An 18,625-nucleotide genomic window follows, 5' to 3' on the forward strand; every position below is an offset into this window, starting at 1 on the left:
CTAGGACTAACCAGTCCTAGAGCCAGTGCTATGTTAAAAGACACTTAGAATACAGTGAAAACACCTACATACACTAGGGAACATTATGCGTTGGGGTCCCCCTGTGATTAGCATGGCCTCCTCTGTAAGGCCCTAGTATATAATAGGGCAGGGGGATTACAACTACCTCTTAAAACAGGCCACAGGGCGTTTTTGCACACGTTAACTCAGGCCCCGTCCCCTAACTTCACCACTGTGTAAACACGCCCTGTGTCCGTTTTTAGTTGGGAGATTAAGTTCATTTGAATCCTGAGGGTCCCTAGGGTCCAACTAGCCCACTAGGTACCTCCAGTAAGTGCCACAGAGCTGCGTTGCAGAGAGGTGTAAAAAGTGGCACGGCCTGGACCACCTCTGCAATGCAGCTCAGTGGCGCTTACTGGAAGCACTTGGTGGGCTAGTTAGCCCCCAGGGGCCCTCAGTATTGAAGGGAAATTATATCCCAAATTTAAAATGTGCCATAGTGCGTGTTTGCACACGTCACCTCAGGCCCCGTCCCCTCCCTTCACCACTGTGTAAACGCGCCCTGTGGCTGTTCTAAGTTGAGAGATTAAGTCCCCTTGAATCCTAAGGGTCCCTAGGGTCAAACTAGACCACTAGGTACCTCCAGTAAGTGCCACAGAGCTGCGTTGCAGAGAGGTGTAAAAAGGGGCTTGGCCTCAGAACACCTGTCTGCAGCGCTGCTCCCTGGCGAATACTGGAGATGCCTGTTGGGCTAGTTGGCCCTCAGGGACCCTCAGTATTGAAGAGGAATTAATTCCCCAACTTACAATTCGCCAGGGGGTGCATTTGCAGAGTGCTGCAAGGAGGGGGCGTGGCCTCCGGCACAATGCCAGTCTTTTATTTATTTTAATTTTTTAAGAAGGGGGGCTGTGTGGTTCCCCTTCTTATTCTAATTTATTGGCCCTGATGACCCCATCCCCCAGGGCCTGTCTCCTAATTATATTTTTTTGACCCCAGGGCTGGCCACTGTTTTTTATTATTTTTAAAAAATATATATTTATAGACACACCTAGGACATGCTGGACAAACCGTACGTACCTATCACCATGACGATTTGCGTGATATTCATTAAAAGGCGACTATGCATACAATGAATCCACGTGGAATGTATTTACACTACTAGTGAAGCTCTGACATGTCTGATGCCCTACCGTGCCTAATCCCGGTAGACACCCTTGTCGTTTATTTATACAAACATGGGTAGCTATTGACGGGCACATTTAATACACATGCACACCAAACCATTCAAAGGGGATTCGACAAAAATGTGACCAAAACTATGCAAGAAACCCCCATCACGGTTAATAAAACATACATCCACTGCTGGATGTGTAATACTTTTTATTTTACTCTCTGGAAAGGGGACGAACATCACTTGAGAGTCACAGCGCGCTCCTGGCAGAGCCCAATGCTGTGTTACACCCACCATTGCCTGCTGAGTGCCACACACCTCTGTGTTGTATACCACTAGCTAGTGCATATGCTATGACACTCTCTAGCCCATGTGCACTGTAACACCACCCCGTGAATATGTCATGCCACACTTGTCTTCGCACGGTTATGTTGCCCCATCTAACGTGCCTTCCTCGATGCCTATGTTATAACGCACAGTGCTATGCCATACATATTACAATCTGGGATCCATATCTTTGTCACAGTGCATATGCAACGTTACACTCCCCAGCACATATTTTATATTACGACTTTAGAGACTAGTTAGGTTACACAACACTGCCCTGTGCATATTACACTCCAAGGCGCATATCGCATAGCACGCGCGAGTGCCTGTGCTATCTCGCGCTCTCCAATGAATCTGTAATTGCGCACAATGTATTGCATATTATATTTCACGCCGGTTCATCTTATATCACACTTTTTGGTGCATAGTTTATACCATACACTATATCTAGTTTTCATTTTCAATCGTGCTCTCAGGACTATGTTCTATATAACACTGTGTTCACCTACCCTTTTTACGGGCATAACATTTTGCGATAGGGGGTGGAGGGTCAGGGGGTGTTTCTGCCAAGTGAGCCCGGAGTCACAGTCACAAATGTCCTCTTCTTCCTGAATAAAAGTGAGATTATGCTGCATACTTGTTCATATTTTAAGTAGTTTGCACAGACACACATTTTAAAAACAATAAAGTTCCTAATACCCGCCTTCTCTGAACAGTTAGCTTGCTGCTCCATCCCCCTCCTCCCTATCCTCTGTTGTGTGAATCCATGGACTAGCCTCCTCCCTCCTGCCATGCATGGTCTGATGTGCTGCCACTGCCCTCAATTTAGTATGATGTACCAGTCCACTCCTCCTGCCCTCCATTGCCCAATTCTATGCCCCATCATTGATCTCCTGCTTAAACTCTGTGCTTAGCTTGCTGCCCCTATTCTCCTTCCCCCTGCCCTCCGATGTATTTGTGCATGCCCCTGCTCCATCCTTTTTGCCCACCATGTTCCATGGACCTGCCACTCCTATCTACTCTGAGTGTTCTGTTGAGCTGCCACTCCCCTCCCACCTGCCTAGCATTGTCAGATGACTGTAACCTGTCCCTGCCACCTCCACCCTGCCTGTCCACATGTCATGCCCCTATCCTCTTCCTCCTGTCCTACATGGTCCATTGTACTGCCACACCCTTCTGCCCTCCCTGGTCTGTTGTGCTGCAACTGCTCCTCCTGCCTGCCCCATGCGGTCTGTTGTGAGGCCCCTTCCCCTGAACTTTCTTGTCTGTGCACAGGTCCTGACCCTCCCTTCTATCCTCCATCGTCCTTTGTGCATGCCCTGCACCCTCCTTCTTGCCCATCATAGCCATTGTGCTGCCACTAACCCTCCCACTTGCCATGCATGGTCTTCTGTGCTGCCATGGCCCCTCCCACCTTCCCTGTGTGGTCAGTTAGCTGCCCCTGACCCCCTCCCACCTTCCCTCCATGGTCTGTGTGTATGCCATCACAGTCTCAGTGTTGCTCTTCATGGTGTGTCTTGCTTCTAGTGTCCATCCTGCCTGACCTCCATGGCTATCGTGCTGCTCCTGCCCTGCCCCCTTGCCCCCAGCCCTCTGTTTACATGTACAGACCCCTACTCCCTCCCTCCTGGCTTGTCTGTTCCATTGTAATGCCCCTGATCCGTCCCTCCTGCCCTTTATGGTCTGTTATGCTGCAGCCTTCTCTCCTGTCTGTCCATTATGGTCAGCTAGCTACCATTGCCTCTTGCCCTTCTGTTCTCTGTTGTCCATGTGCATGGTCCTGTCCCCTCCCTCTTGCTTTCTATGGATTGTTGTGCTGCACTCCCGTCCCGCATGCCCTGTGTGGTGTATTGTGCTGCTGCAAACCCTGATGCCTGCCCTGCAGGGTCAGTTTGGTGCACCTCTCCATGTCCCTCCTGTCCTCTGTTATCCAAGTCCATGTCCCTACCCCATTTCCTTCCATGATCCAATGTACCATACTTGCGAACATTTTGAACTTGGTAAGAGGGAGATTTTGAAACAAAACTGGGGTATTGATTTTCCCCTTTGAGTTACATTGAAAAAGAGGAGATTGTAGACAGGAGACAGATCAAATAAAGCTCATTTGAGCTTAAAAACATTGGACGTTTCCTGGCTGAATCGGGTCTGTTGGCATGTATGGTTGTACTACCATTGCCTCTTCCTTCTGCCCACAATGGTCTATTACATTGCCACAGCCTCTCTTGCAAGTTCTGTATTGTTGGTTTGTTGCCCCTCCCCCCCTTTCCACTGCCCTCCATAGTCTGTTGTGATGCCAAACGGCCCTTGCTGCCTGCTCAGTGTGGTTAAATTGTTGCCGTCGCACCCTCCTACCTGCCTTCAATTTTCAGAGTCCGTGCCCCTGGCCTCTGCCTCTCAACAGTATCCTAATGAACAACTAGATTGCTAACATTCTATATTTATTACAAAAGTGTGGAACGCCTGACGTCATCTTGATGTAATCAAAACTGTAATACCTAGAGCATTTCCTTTAGAAATTACATCTATGAGAGGGTCTTATTGGCATCAAAATTATGGTTAGTGCTCTAAAAGACTAAAATAAGGACATATTTTCTGAGTTTTCAAATAGCCACAAAGCACTTTTAAATTATTTGTTATCTTTATGTTTTTTTATCCAGTTGACCACTTGATTAAATGTTGCACTTAGGGGAGAGGATGTGGTGTTACTTCCAGAACTGCAGACTTTGCAACTGGGGAACCAGGTTGGAGTTTCTGCTTCAGCTCGACATTCTGTGATTCTGGTCAAATCACTTAGTCTCCCCATGTCTACAACCAAAATGAATTTGTTCTTTTGTGATGTAACCAATGCTCATGTAAAGCACTCCAATACCTGACAAGTCTGCACTATATAACACTGCAAAAACACAAAATAATAAGTGTTTTGCACACTTCTGTCATTGGGCTATATTTGGGCTACATCTGGGTGATTTTGGGCTACATTTGGGCTCTTTTGTCTCCGGTGGCCATCTTGGGAGATTTATTTGTTATGAAGTTTCCTAATTTCCTCATGTACTGCAGTCTCCTCAGTAGGAAATGCTTTCAGTTTTTTACTTTGATTCCATCATGAAGGTATTCAGATATGTCACACATTTGTCATAAATTCTGAATGTTAGCACTCTAGTTGCTCATTAGATCACTGTAGTAAAACTACTGTTCACCATGGAAGTCTGCTCCTGGTATTAAAAGTGCATGTTTCAGTCTGCATGTCAGAATTTTTTAATGATATAGAAGAGGATATGAGAAGTCACTCAAAATGTGCCCTCATTTTCTTTCTTCAGCATTAATCATAATTTCTATGGCAAAATGAACCCCCTCAATGTGTTCCTTTTTAAATTAAATGTTTTAAGTTTTACCAGTTTATTCCAATCAAGATGGCTTCAGGTGTGCCATACTTTTGTCATAATGAAGACAGTAAGCGCTCTAGTTGTTTTTAAGAACGCTCTGGGACATTCTGTGATTGGGCTATACTTGGGCTACATCTGGGTGATATTTGGGCTACATTTGGGCTCTTTTGTCTCTGGTGGCCATCTTGGGAGACTTATTTGTTATGAAGTTTCCTAATTTCCTCATTTACTGCAGTCTCCTCAGTAGGAAATACTTTCAGTTTTTTACTTTGATTCCATCAAGAAGGCATTCAGATGTGTCACACATTTGCCATAAATTCAGAATGTTAGCACTATTTTTGCTCATTAGATCACTGTAGTAAAGCTACTGCTCACCAGGGAAAACTGCTGCTGGTATTGAAAGTGCATGTTTCAGTCTGCATGTCAGAATTTTTTAATGAAATAGAAGAGGATTTGAGAAGTCACTCAAAATGTGCCCTAATTTTTCTTTCTGCAGCACTAATCATACTTTTTATGGAAAAATGAACCCCCTCATTTTGTTCCTTTTTAAATTAAATGTTTTAAGAGTTACCACTTTAATCCAAGCAAGATGGCTTCAGGTGTGCCATATGTTTATCATAAGTAGGACTGTTAGCGCTCTAGTTGTTCTTTGGAACACTCTGGGAAGCTGCAGTAGAACACAAAGGAATCAACTGACAGTTTCTGCCCTTGTTGGATGTACATGTTTTACTGAGAATGTCAGACTTCATTCTCACATGACTGAGAAAGATAATGTGAATTTACAGAAAATAAGCTCTCAGTTTAGCTTATAGATCACCTTCCAAACCTCTGTGGGAAAAGCATGAGAAAATATTTTTCTCTCAATCATGATATCCCAGCAGAAGGCTTTTTCACCTGGTGAAATCACCTTAGAACATACCACAATTCCTAAAATGAGTATGGTACCATCAACAAATGATTTATAATGTAACTAAAGTCTTAAAACCTTCTATTAACTGCAATGCTTTTTAATGAGGTGCTATCATGTATATTGGTCCCAAGATGGCTGCCAACACTTCTTGGATGAAGTGCTGACAGCCAATCAGATCTCAGGATGAGATGTGTGGTTAGGCTCCGCCCACATATATATATGATTTTACTTTTGATTTTCTCAGGAACTACTGAACAGATGACACCAGACCTACAAAAGGCACTTCCCTGACCTGAGGACTACCTCTCTGCCAAATTTCAAGTAATTCTGTTCAGCCGTTCCGGGCTGTACATTGGACTAAAGGTCCCTATGGAAAATTGCATGGGGAAAATGCGTTTTGGGACCCCCCTTTTTTCTCAGCCCCCGCTTGACGAATCCCCCCGAGACTTTCAGGGTAGGAGCGGAGCGCCCCACCTATTTTGAAAATTTCGCGAGGATTCGTCAACCGGCGGCAAAGTTATTCCAAATAGAATGTTGCGGATTTCCTATGGAAACACGGTCCTAACTATAACTATCTACTGGCGACCGCCAGTAGATAATATATATATATTGTGCCATTGTATACTGTGGTAATTTAACTTTATACCACGGTTCATTGCAATGAAAAAAGAGCATATGAATGGGAATTGAAAAGCCCTTACAAAGTTAAAGGTAGCCATATTTTGCAAACCACACTTAAGGGCTTATTCCGATGTCGGTGGACCCGCCACCAACAGGCCTTCTGTGGTGGGCCCACCAACATCTACATGAGCGGCCCTACTGTCGGATTCTGATCCAGCGGTCGGAGGCACTGGGTGGGGAGACCAACCGCAGCTTGAGCCCGTCGGTACAGCGGATGGACAGTGATCCTTGCAATTGGGGCAGTGCCTGCTTAGGCACTGCTATAAGGATTACAATGCCTGTTTCCCTCTGCTTTACCAGCCAGAAAGGGACTTTGATTGGCTGCTAGCAGGGGCCCCGTCCCCCGTGGGCCTCCGCTAAGGGGCCTGGTATGCACATGTGGTGCCCCACTGCACATCCATGCACAGTGTGCCAGGCACTACATGGTGCCTGGCACATGTGGGATGGTTGTGTAAAATATTCCTTTTCCAATTGCAGTTTGTCCTGCAGCCTTTTTTCAGGCCATGGCACAAGCTGCAATTGGAAAAGGCATATTTCCGACCGCAGTGCTAGCGGTCACATTGGAATACTGGGAGTGGACACTATGATGTCTGACGGACGCTTGTCTGACCAACATCGGAATGAACCCCTTAGTCTATGTTCTGGGTTTTACGTGGAAATGTAGTGTATTGCTGTATTATAAGTCCATAGGAATGCATGAAGCAGTTTAGGTTAGTTGGTATAGGTAGGGAAATGTATTTTTATTACTGTATACATTTAAAACCAAACATTATGGAGTACCGTGCTATGTACCTACCGAGTGTAGAGGTAGCTACATAAATAAAACATAAATAAATGTGTAAAAAAACCCAAAACACTGTAGTACACTATGGGGTATATTCACAAGAACGCGTGAGCAGCGTAACACAGCTTTCAATACCACAGCCCATCGCGTGAAAATAACCCAGTGACAACGTGGAATTTACAACACAGCGATACCATGCGAAAGTCTGCCGAAACAATGGACAATGTCCACGATAGAACCACCTCGATGGAGATAAGAACACAAACTACAATACTAAAAAAGCACGCGATGGGCCAAAGCGCGATGAAGAAATCAGCGATAAGCAGCGCAAGGCCTGCAACACACACCTGGCAGGCAGGAAAAATCACCATAACAACAGATAAAACAAACAAACACAAACTGACCAACACCCAAGCACCATGGAGGCAGCCGGAGCAGGTGCAGAGGACGAGTGTAACCCCACAAGCATCCCGGACAACCAGACCGGGACCTCAGGGACAGGGAAGGGCAAGGACAAGAAGACAAGGAAGACGAAGTTCAGTCCGCAGGCGAACAGGATCATAGTCACGGAGGTGATGGAACACCATCAACAACTCTTCGTCACCTCCAACGTGTCATTGGGCACCAAAACTGGAACATGGTGGGACATCGTCGACAAGGTGAATGCCGTCGGAGAGCACAACAGGACAAAGGACGAGGTCAAGAGGCGATGGAATGACATCAAGCGGAAGACCAAGGAGAAACTTTCCACCAACCAGAATGCAGCAATGCTGACTGGAGGTGGGGGCCCAGCGCCACAGCTGGAGCTGGATGACATGGAGGAGCTGGTGTCCACAGTCATCAGTGTGGAGACTGTGGCCGGAGTCGGGGGACCGGACACTGATCGACAGGACACAACACAAATGCAACAGGGTGAGTGACCAACAGGTACTGGGGGGATGGGTGGAGATGGCCACAATGTCACACATGCACAATCAAGCAGAGCACAGTGCACACCCACAATGACCCTGGGTCCTCGCCCAGATCTACAGACTGTCACAATGTACAACGTCATGCTGTCTGAATGTCAACATGTACCATGCAGCTATATACATGTGGACAGAATGTGATACACCATCTCCCATTCACATCGCAGGGCCACCATCAACACCCCCTGCAGAGCAGTCCCAGCCACTCTTCACTGATGACGAGGAGGACAACACCAGCATCGACACCCAAACCATCCAAGACATCATTCACCTCATCTGCCAATCACTACCAGGATCAAGGCAGCCCAGCTAAATCATGAGACCCCACACACCACCCAAACCCCCCAGCAGGAGGCACCCACAGCCCAGCACTCTCCCAAGACCCCCAGGAACAACACATGGCCTTCCAATGCCATGTGCTGGAGGGCCAGTGGGAGACTGCTGAGAAGGTGCGGGTGGGCTCCGACCTCATGGCTACCAAACTGGTCACCATCCTTGGGTGTCTAGGCCCGACCCATGGTCTCTAACGAGCCATGACTGACATCGCTGGATTCATGACACAAAGGGAAGAACACCTGTCCACTCAGAGTGGCTCCAGCGATGCCAGCCATGAGCTGGCACACATACGGAGGCTCATGGAGGACATGGTGCGGATGGAGGCAGAAAGGATGGCAGCCACCGCTGTACATCAGCGAAATGTAGCTGGGATCTATCATGCCCTGCAGGTCTACATCATGGCATCACTGCCACAAGGCGTGGCGCTAATGAATGCTGCTGCCCCCACACCATCCACATCTCAGCCCCGTGGTGTGTCAGTGCCTCCCAGTGCAGCAGGCCTATCCACCCAGGCACCTGATGTGTCAGTGGCACACAGTGCCGCAGCCGGAACAGCAACACCCACAGGTGGGGCATGCAACACATCCGGGGACAAGGACGTGGATGGGTTTGTGATCAGAGGGAGGCAATGGCATTCATTCCTGCCAATGGGCCTGTTGCTGCTTGGTCCCGCGCATCGCCTCATGACCTTCCACTGTCCTCTGATACACTCAGATGCACTCACCTTGGATAGTGACATGGACTGACACATCCTGTCCGACAAACAATGACACGGCGGACAGACTGCGGACTGTACCCTTCTTCTATTGCAGTACATGTCATCCCTGGATGGGCTCTGGCTGGCCCTTCACGGGCCCATATTGTGTGGGGTTCTCGGCATTGCCCTGTACCGCTCCAGCTGCAGAACTGCACTGGATGTGCCAAGAAACATCTAGTGATGCACTGCTTTGTCATGTCTTACATCGTTCATGTATGGATGTGTGGATGGATGTGTTGACCTTGCCTTCCCTTGCATCACTGATATTCAACCTGCGGGATATGAGCCAGAGGGTGCAACATTGCGTTTTGTGCACATGGTCCCGTGGACACTACAACAGAGACACGCATCAGTCACTTCCTTGTCTGGGCATGAACTGAACTATGCCCAGAGCCCACGAGTCATTGTTTCAAGCCCTGCGCTGGTCCAGGATACAGCAGGCCAGACCACTCCACTTATGCTCCAAAGGGGGGGCCACATTGCTACCCCTCGCAGGCGTACTCACTGGTGGTGTGCAAGTCACTGGTCTAGTCATCAGCATGTCACAGCCACTCCCTGAGGGCATGTTTTCACACACACCAAACCCATCCGGCACAGGAGTCACTGGCCATGTGACTGCACCAACATAAGGATCGGACAGCGTCACATCCCCCTCTTCCAGTGCTGACTGGATGACGGACGCTCCACCTTTCTCATCCATAATGGAAACATTAGTTGTTGCGCACAGAGTTGGTGGTATCCAAGGCCTGGCGGACGGCATGGGCCTAATGCCACATGGCGCTGACTGGAGTTGCACAGGGTTAGTGGGACCCGAGGCCTTGCAGCCGTAATGGGCCTGCCACCACGTGGCACTGACTGGGGTTGCACAGGGTTAGTCTCATTGGAGGCCCTGCAGATGGCACAGGCACCCCACCACGGGACGGTGGCTTCGGGTGCACTGAGTCAGTGGCACCTTAAGCAGCCTTCGATGATGACCCGTCCCGGCGGTCCGTCTAGCTCAGGTAATGTGTGCCCTGCTGGACCGCAGTGTGGGCCAGAGCCAGCAGCCGGCATGGGCCTACCGTCATGTGGCGTTGCCTCCTGAATCACAGAGTTATTGGCACCCATAGGCCTGAGCGGGTGTGCAGCCTGCGATGGTGCCGGGTGCACTGGTATGTCACATACCATGGAGTAATCAGGACCCAGCACCACACATGAGACCTGGTGCCCTGCAGAGCGTGGCGTCATGGTGTGGAGGGGACCATGTCCACGGGCCCCAGGCTTGTGGCTTGCAGCTGCACATGGTGGGACCTCCCATCTATGTACCGGTGATGGAAGGTGAGCATTGAGGCCTGGGTGTGCATGGGTGGCCAAGCTCCGATGGGTAGTGGGAGGGGCTGGTGTGCCTCTGCTTCGGTGTGCATGGGCAGGCAGGCGATGTTGTCTTGTGCAATTGTGTGTACTGTGCCAATCGTGTATCTGGACTCTGTTTCAGATGACGGCTCTTTGTCAGATGTGTGACCTGGGGTACTGCTATGCATGCCGGCAAGTGGTTGGAGACACACCAGTGGTAGCAGGTGAGCAGTGTGCCCTGGGTGCTTAGGGGTGTCTCTCCCTCTCTCTCTCTTCTTCTCCCTCTCTCCTTCTCTCTCCCTCACTCTCTCTCCCACTCCCTCTCTTCTTCTCCCTCTCTCCTTCTCTCTCTCTCCCTCGCTCTCTCTCCCTCTCTTCTTCTCCCTCTCTCCTTCTCTCTCCTTTGCTCTCTCTCCCTCTCTTCTTCTCCCTCTCTCCTTCTCTCTTTCTCTCTCCCTCCCTCTCTTCCGCTCTCTCTCCTTCACTCTGTCTGTCCTTTGATGTGCGCAGGACACACCTTCTCATCATGTTTTTTGTCTTGCAGGCTGGGACCTGCGGATTGTCCAGAGGATAGCGGCAATTTGTCATCATTTCATTTCTGTGTTATTTTTATTAAAGTTAGATTTGTTGCTTCGGAAGTGGATGTGTGCTGCTCATTTCAGTTTCGACACGTGAATGTCACCAGTTGTGATTGTGCGACGGCAGACTGATTATTTTGGACATGTTTGGGTTTAGCTGATGTGGCATGTCTTTGGTCGGGGGTGCCAGGGAGGGGGGTCCGGGGTGTGTTGTCGGTGGGTGTTGTGGCCCTCTTGGGTGTCCAGGCCGCATGATATGTGGCTCCATGGCATCTGTTGCCCTTCCCGATATGGCTCTGGGCTGGTCTACCTTTTGTGGTGCTGGCTGCCGTCCGGCTTAACACCAGGTCAGAGCAGGTGTAGATTTCCTGGTGCTAACACGCCTTATCACCTTTTTTGTGTTCTTATCGCCGATGTGGCTGTTTGTTGTGAATGTTGAGGAGTGGTGTTGTTGCGGCTTTTAGCACGGGAACTCCCACTCTGCATCTCATTAGCGATATCTGCTGGGGTCCTCTTTGGCGATGTTTTTTGCAGCTGCTATCGCAGAGAAACTGGTGCTGTGGGCTGTTAGCACCAGCTTGTGAATGGAGTGGTAAATTTATCCCAACTTTGGCTGCGATAAAGTGCCGTTAATTCGGCGATAGCTCCTTGTGAATATGGCCCTATATTTCCCCTTCAAAAACAGAACTCAGACTAAGGACCTGATTAAGATCTCGGTTGTACTCCTGCCGTTCTTCCGTGGTGGCGGTTTCAAGTACTCCATCGAGCTGACGGTGTACCGCCCACCATATTTAGATATGTACTGGCTGTGCTCACTCCATTGCCATCAGGCCAGTGGTATTCTGCTGCATTTATTAGATTTCCCCATTGTGCTGGCATAGTCCTAGCAGCAGTTTGATGATGGAGTGAGTGCCTGGTGGAGTGGAGACTGGTAAGTACAACTTATTTTCGTGTCAATACACATATATGATGTGCTTGTCTCAAAAAATATGTAGGTAATGTGTTGTACCCCTTCTTGTTACATATTGCATGAAACACACACAACACACGCAAAATATTGAATGCACACCCACAGGTACCACACGCACAACAACAATATGTTTTTAAGTGTTAACACAGTGTTAATACAGGTGTGTTCATTTTATCTTGTTAAATTGTAAAATGAAAACTACTGCATAACACATATGAAAAAAATGTATGTAAGAGCAACGCAAAAAGACTGGAGGATACAGCAATTATCAACACATGATTCATAGTAAGACAATCGTAAAAGTTGCCTACCTTAGGTCCCAGTGACAGCGTTGTGGTGGAGTCAGAGCAGCAAAGAAGGGACTTGAAAATGGGCTTCAAGTCGGAAATGGAAGTGGAAAACAGTAAAAATGGTAATGTTCTATTCCACCAACTCAAAGTAGGAGGTTTTCCCACCACCATAGTTGCCTCAACAGAAAGCCAAATCGTGATTAGCTCAGACGTCATCTTGACTGGACTCCTGATGACAGATGCTTCTGCTTGTGGCGCAATCAGTGTGGGTGACATTTCCAGGCAGAGTCGGCGGTACTCTGGTGGTACTTCATTCATGGATCCATCAACATCTTAATCAAGCAGGCAGACCACCATGTAGGCGGGGGGTGAGTCAGTCAAAACAGTGACGACGGGACCATTACCGCCAAGATCTAAATCAGGTCCTAACTGTAGTCTAAACAATAAGCTGGCTTTTAATTTTCGAAGGGTTAAATATTGTTTAGACAGCAGCAGTCAGTATTTTGAAGTACAGGGCTCAACTTAACAACAACAGATGCATTTTTCCAGAGAAGATGATGTATGTTACATGGTGTAAATGAATGCAAAGATAAGTGTCCAACACACTCATATTTTCATTGAAGAAGAATATATTGCCTACATGTGCAAATTCCACCTGGTGCTCAATTACGTAAATACTGTACAGTTATTAAGTACTTTTGGACACTACATTAGTGCTTTCTTATGCTCATTTAAGTCAAGTACACAATGAATGAATGACTGTTTCTCCTTCTCATTTTACCATTCGCAGTGGAAGGCCCTATAGCATTTTCTAATGAATGTGTGTGCATCCACTGACATCATTTACCCATGAGGAGTTACTAGGCAATGCATCAATACATGAGTAATGAGAAAGCAGTGACAGTGCAGACTGCAGTGACCACAGTGTTATGTACAAAGAGAGCTGTTACAGAGCATGTCACATTAGACATTTCAACTTGTGCTGACATTTCCAGCTCACTTCAAGTTTCCAATATTCAATGAACAAATGGCAGTAGCCAAGGAAAGCAGAATGGGTCAGAGACATGCTGCAGCTTTATCTTCCCACTAGTTCTATCTAGTCCATAGATGAACAGAAGAGCTACGGCAGACCCCAACCACTCCCACAGTTTTATGTTGTTTATGCCTACTCTGGGTTAATGTTAATGTGGATTTACATCTCAAAGCTATTGATGCAGGACCAGGCAGTATCATGGCCTCGAAGACCAAAACAATATCCCACTAAAACGGAAGCATGCACTTCATCTTTCTCACATTATATCATCTGTCATTTCTTTAGTGACGTGTTTGCTAGAGAAGTGTGGGCCTAGCTGTTGGCCTTGGTCTGTCTGCCAATACTGTCTCTTTCATAAACATATGTCTGCCTTTGTGTTCTTTTGAATTTTGAAGATTTACTTGAACATTCCTCTCATAGTTGCCAGAAGGGCAAAAATGTTTATTATTGGGGCGCCGTGCAAGATTGATAGCCTTTAATAGTCTCGACATTATACGAAATGCTACAACATCCTAGCATATAACAGTAAATATGCCCTGAACTTTGACTAAATTGCCCCATAAAGTGGTAGGAGAGTAGACTCCTTAGGAGTGAATAAACCAGCGGCAGGTACATTTGAAGCAAGTTAGATATGATGAAAAGATCAGTGTTTTGGGAAGCCAATGTCCAAATCAGAGGTTTACCTTCTGAGTTGTTCTATTTCTTTAACAATCAGACACAGGCTGGTGATGCAACATTCACATATTAAAATTTCTGCAAACCTTTGAAACCTTGAACTCTCTGGGGCTCAGAGCTCCTAGTTCCTGCAAAGAGGCACACTCTGACACAAGCCTACTGGTTGGAAAAAGCTAACGATAACTTCAACAAGCATACTTTCACCCTTGTCCAGTTTTTAATATACAATATTGCTATTCATGGCCTTTTCAGTCTTCATAGAAGTACCTTGTTTGCTTGCACACTGTGTTCTACCGGATTATACTGTGAACTGTTTTAACATTGTTCTTTTAAGTTTTCCCATATCTTCTGCTTCTTTCTCTTTAATCCCGGATTTGTACCCTGACAAGGTACTTCTTAGGTCTGGTTTGACAAATCTTCAGTGTGTGAAACTTACTGTTTCCAATATAGAAATAGTGGGCGTTAGGTCAATCTCCTGCAATGAATGATTCTTTGTGTGATCTCCCTTCATACTCTGGTTTAAGATATTGTTAATTCTGAACTAGATTAACGCAGAGAGGTAGGTTTATCTAATTTTTGTGAAAATGGCCACTTGATGCATCCTTCTACCTCTTAGGTAATTATTCCTTTACAAATTATGAAGGACTTTTTTAGTTTGGAAAAGTACACTTAGTCATCACACATTCAATTTCATACCTACACTGTGTACAAAAAGTGATCCTTTCTTGTAAGTCTTTCAGTATAGTAGGCGTTTGTATTGGAGCGCGCACGCCAGCCTCACTCTAATATGTCTGCTTACTTGTATTTTTGTGTTTTCATATTAAGACGCCCTGACCCCAAAATCACTGTCCCAACATTGTGCAAGATTCCTGCATCAGCTATGTGCTGCCCTCCTTGTTACCACTTCACTATGGCTCAATGAGCGCATCTTCTTATATACGTCTCCCTCCTTGTTACCATGGCTCATGGTGGTCTGGTTCTGTACTGCTCTGCTGTACACTGTAACTCCTCAGACATGCTTAGCAGGCCACTCCTTTATAGTCAATGCTGAGTGTCTGGCAGCCCTACTGAAGACCTTGGAGTGATGCTGATATGACATTCAGCAAAAGACACACAGATGATGAACAGAATGAAGAGCAAATCAAACAGTCACTCCCAGTCAATAGATCTTGGTTAAAACCATCATTCTTTTGCTCACCATGCCACCCCAGTTTAGACCCAGCCATATGCAAATCAGTCTTGACCCTCATGGGAACAGTCCAGACCGAACTTGCAAGCCAGGTCCTCCCTGGACCGGAAACAAGCATCCTGGGACCGGTTTCAGAGCATCATCCCTCATCAGCCAGGTTAGCTTGAATCCAGTGACACCTGGGGAGAGAAAGCAAAATACATTATCTGTTCTTTTTGGATATGATATTCAGAGCATCTGGCAGCCACCCTGCATAGTAATGTTTATCAAAAAGGATACACAGTGCCAATGCAAATTTTGTTTGCCATCTTGACAGTGTGATTATTCACTGTTTCTACCTCCACTAGTACCATCACCACCACCACTATTATCACCACCATCACAACCACTGCTATCATTGCCAAAAACCCACTATTACTAGCACTACCATGACCATCTTCACCAACATTGCCAACATTACTAACACCACCATTATCACCACATTTACCACTACCATTAATACCACCACTATTAGCTTCACAATTATTACTCACAATATTAGCACCATCATCAATGTGGCCATTATCACCATCATTACCACAACCATTATCATCATTATTGCCACCATTAATCTACCACAACCACCATTCCTACCACCATTCCTACCATCATTACCACCATTACCACCGACTCCATTACCACCACTATTACCACTACCACCCATAGATCTGGCTTTAATGTGGTAATGAATACAAACACATCTGCACAGATCTTTTGTATCCTTTTGTAATGATTCCCTGTCTGCCCCCCCTTTAACCTTATGTATTTAATGCATTTCCTATTGCCTCAACTAACTAGAATTTAGTTCTTCCGGCTGAATTAAAATTTAGTGTCAGTATCCAGAAATAACAAGTCTCATGGACAGAGAAGAGTGTCACTAAGCCAGTCAAACTTGACACCTGTTCATCCATCAATTGTGTTGTCCAAAGGTATACTCATGCCTTCCCATTTTAAATTTTCACTCGAGCTAAAATATTTATACATGTTGCTTTTGTCTCTTGATGATGTCTGTATCTTTCCTTCTTTATCCAATTATGCCTAACAAATTCATTCAAAATGTGTCTGGATTACCTATGGGGCTGCATTCTGAAGCAAAACCTGCCTGAGAATGAGGGTCTTTGAAAACCTCCTACCTCTGTCAAATGTGCCCATTGGGCAAGGAAAGAAATTGTAAACCTCCTCAATGTAATCTGTACAATCCAAAGAATGTTCAATTTTGCTGCTGCATTTCTGGGAACGGACAGTTACCTTATTTACACATCTAAAACTCCTATAAACATTCAGAAACTCCTCTATTGGATAGTATCAGAGGATCCTTGCTACTGCATTCACCACTGAAAAGAACATAGGGGCATATTATCAAGCACGGCGTTAAAATTATCGCCGCTTTATAGGCAGAAAACTGCCGCTAAAGCGGCGATAATGGGCTTGATAATATGCCCTTGAGAATTCCAATAGAAGCCCATGTTGACACCAGAACATGGGCTTCTATTGGATTTCCCAAGGGCATAATATCAAGCCCATTATCGCCGCTTTAGCAGCAGTTTTCTCCCGCTAAAGCGGCAATAATTTTAACGCCATTTCTTGATAATATGCCCCATAGAACTTTGGCTGAATAATGCCATGCAATAATTGTCAACGTTTTAGATTTTGACCTTAATTCTGAGTCTTATCCTCTGATGGATGGAGTTACAACGGTGGGTGGTGCATGGAACATCCACGCCCTCCACAACTTCTCTCTGTTCTTTGATTCTTAGTTGAAATCTTTTGGGTTAGAGCTGCAAGGGACTGCATGGCACATATATGATAAAATTTAATGAATCTTTTCTCAATCTTAACAAATCAAAGAACTTGTGCGATTAACCTTGGTGCTGAGATCATCAATACAACACGGGGGAAGTAATAGTGATAATTTTAGTTAGGGTCTCTGCCATATTTTTGGGATGGAAACTGGACAGTTGGAGAGCTGCAGTATTTGCTTCCCTAGACAGAGGTAAATGGTTGCTAATCACTGGGACTTTAAATGAATATGCTAGTTTTGGCTAGAAATGTAGCAGAATTTGCGGCAATCACCTAAATACTTTACTCCATTGCCCTGATGGAGTAAATTCTCAACACCAAACTCTTAATCAGCACCTTAGTGTTTTTATTGAACTCAAAACCTTCCAGCAGGCAAGCCTGAGGCTGTATCTGCCAAAGTCTTGGAAGTCCAAACATTTTCAAAGTTCCAACTATTTAAGTTTCTGAAGAAGCTCCTCTTGGTTCCTTCTATGGCTCCAGGACCTCAGAGGCAGCGCTTATGGGCAAGGACACATTAAAACAGAGGCCACCAGAAGGGTTCAGTCCAGTTCAAGTTGCTACTGGTCAACTGAACACTTCTGAAAAAAAACTTCTTGTGGCTTGTTGTGTCCCTGTAACTACACAGCAGGTCAGCCAATTGACCATTGGATTCCACAACTTTGTCCTGGGTACAAGTGAGAGCAAGTTCCATCCTTCAGGTGTCCTCAACAAACCCTCAAATGGCAAGTGCAAGCCAAGTGCCCGATTCACAAAGGCAAACTTACACTTTTGTGTAAGTGTACTGCTTTTCGGAATTCACAAAGGTAAACTTGGACCAAAAGTCTAACGTTACCACTTATCGATATTCACAAAGGTAAACTTAGACCAAAGGTCTAGCTTTGCTAGTAGCAACTTACCATTGTGAATACCCAGAAGTAACAAATTAGACTTTTGGTCTAAGTTTAACTTTGTGAATACCAAATGGACAAAAGTGTAAGTTTACCTTTAGTAATTGGGTCTCTTCTTCTGCTCTTCTGAATGTCAAGAAAATGTTCTGAAAAGCCGGTGGTGCGGTCTACATTTGTACAGTTCAATAGCCAGTGGATGGGTGTGACTCCTTTACTCTCTTACCAATGAGAACAAAAATTCCTAGGTGCAACCATACCTTCTTTTGCTGCACAGCCAATTTTCTTTACTGCAAACTGGACCAAAATGCACCATTCTAGAGGACTCCAAGATGGTACAGGCCTTGCACTCTTGAAGGCAGCTTGTGCACCAGTCAGGGGTGTGTTTAGTGAAAGGAGCAGTCCATTCGTCCTAAGCTACACCAAACAGATTTTGGGACCTGCTCTACCTCCCATTGGGATGGAATCACGCTGACTGCTATGTGTCGTAAGATCAAAGAGTTTCCCCCTTCAGAGTT

The 18,625-nt window shown here is 46.1% G+C and overlaps 1 protein-coding gene across 1 annotated transcript in view; it reads left to right on the forward strand.

The window, feature by feature from the left end:
* BMX (BMX non-receptor tyrosine kinase) overlaps positions 1-18,625 on the forward strand; it is an 891,026-nt gene that overhangs the window by 773,924 nt on the left and 98,477 nt on the right. The window lies entirely within an intron of this gene.

The sequence above is a fragment of the Triturus cristatus genome, chromosome 8 (assembly GCF_964204655.1).
Source record: "Triturus cristatus chromosome 8, aTriCri1.1, whole genome shotgun sequence".
Lineage (NCBI taxonomy): Eukaryota > Metazoa > Chordata > Amphibia > Caudata > Salamandridae > Triturus > Triturus cristatus.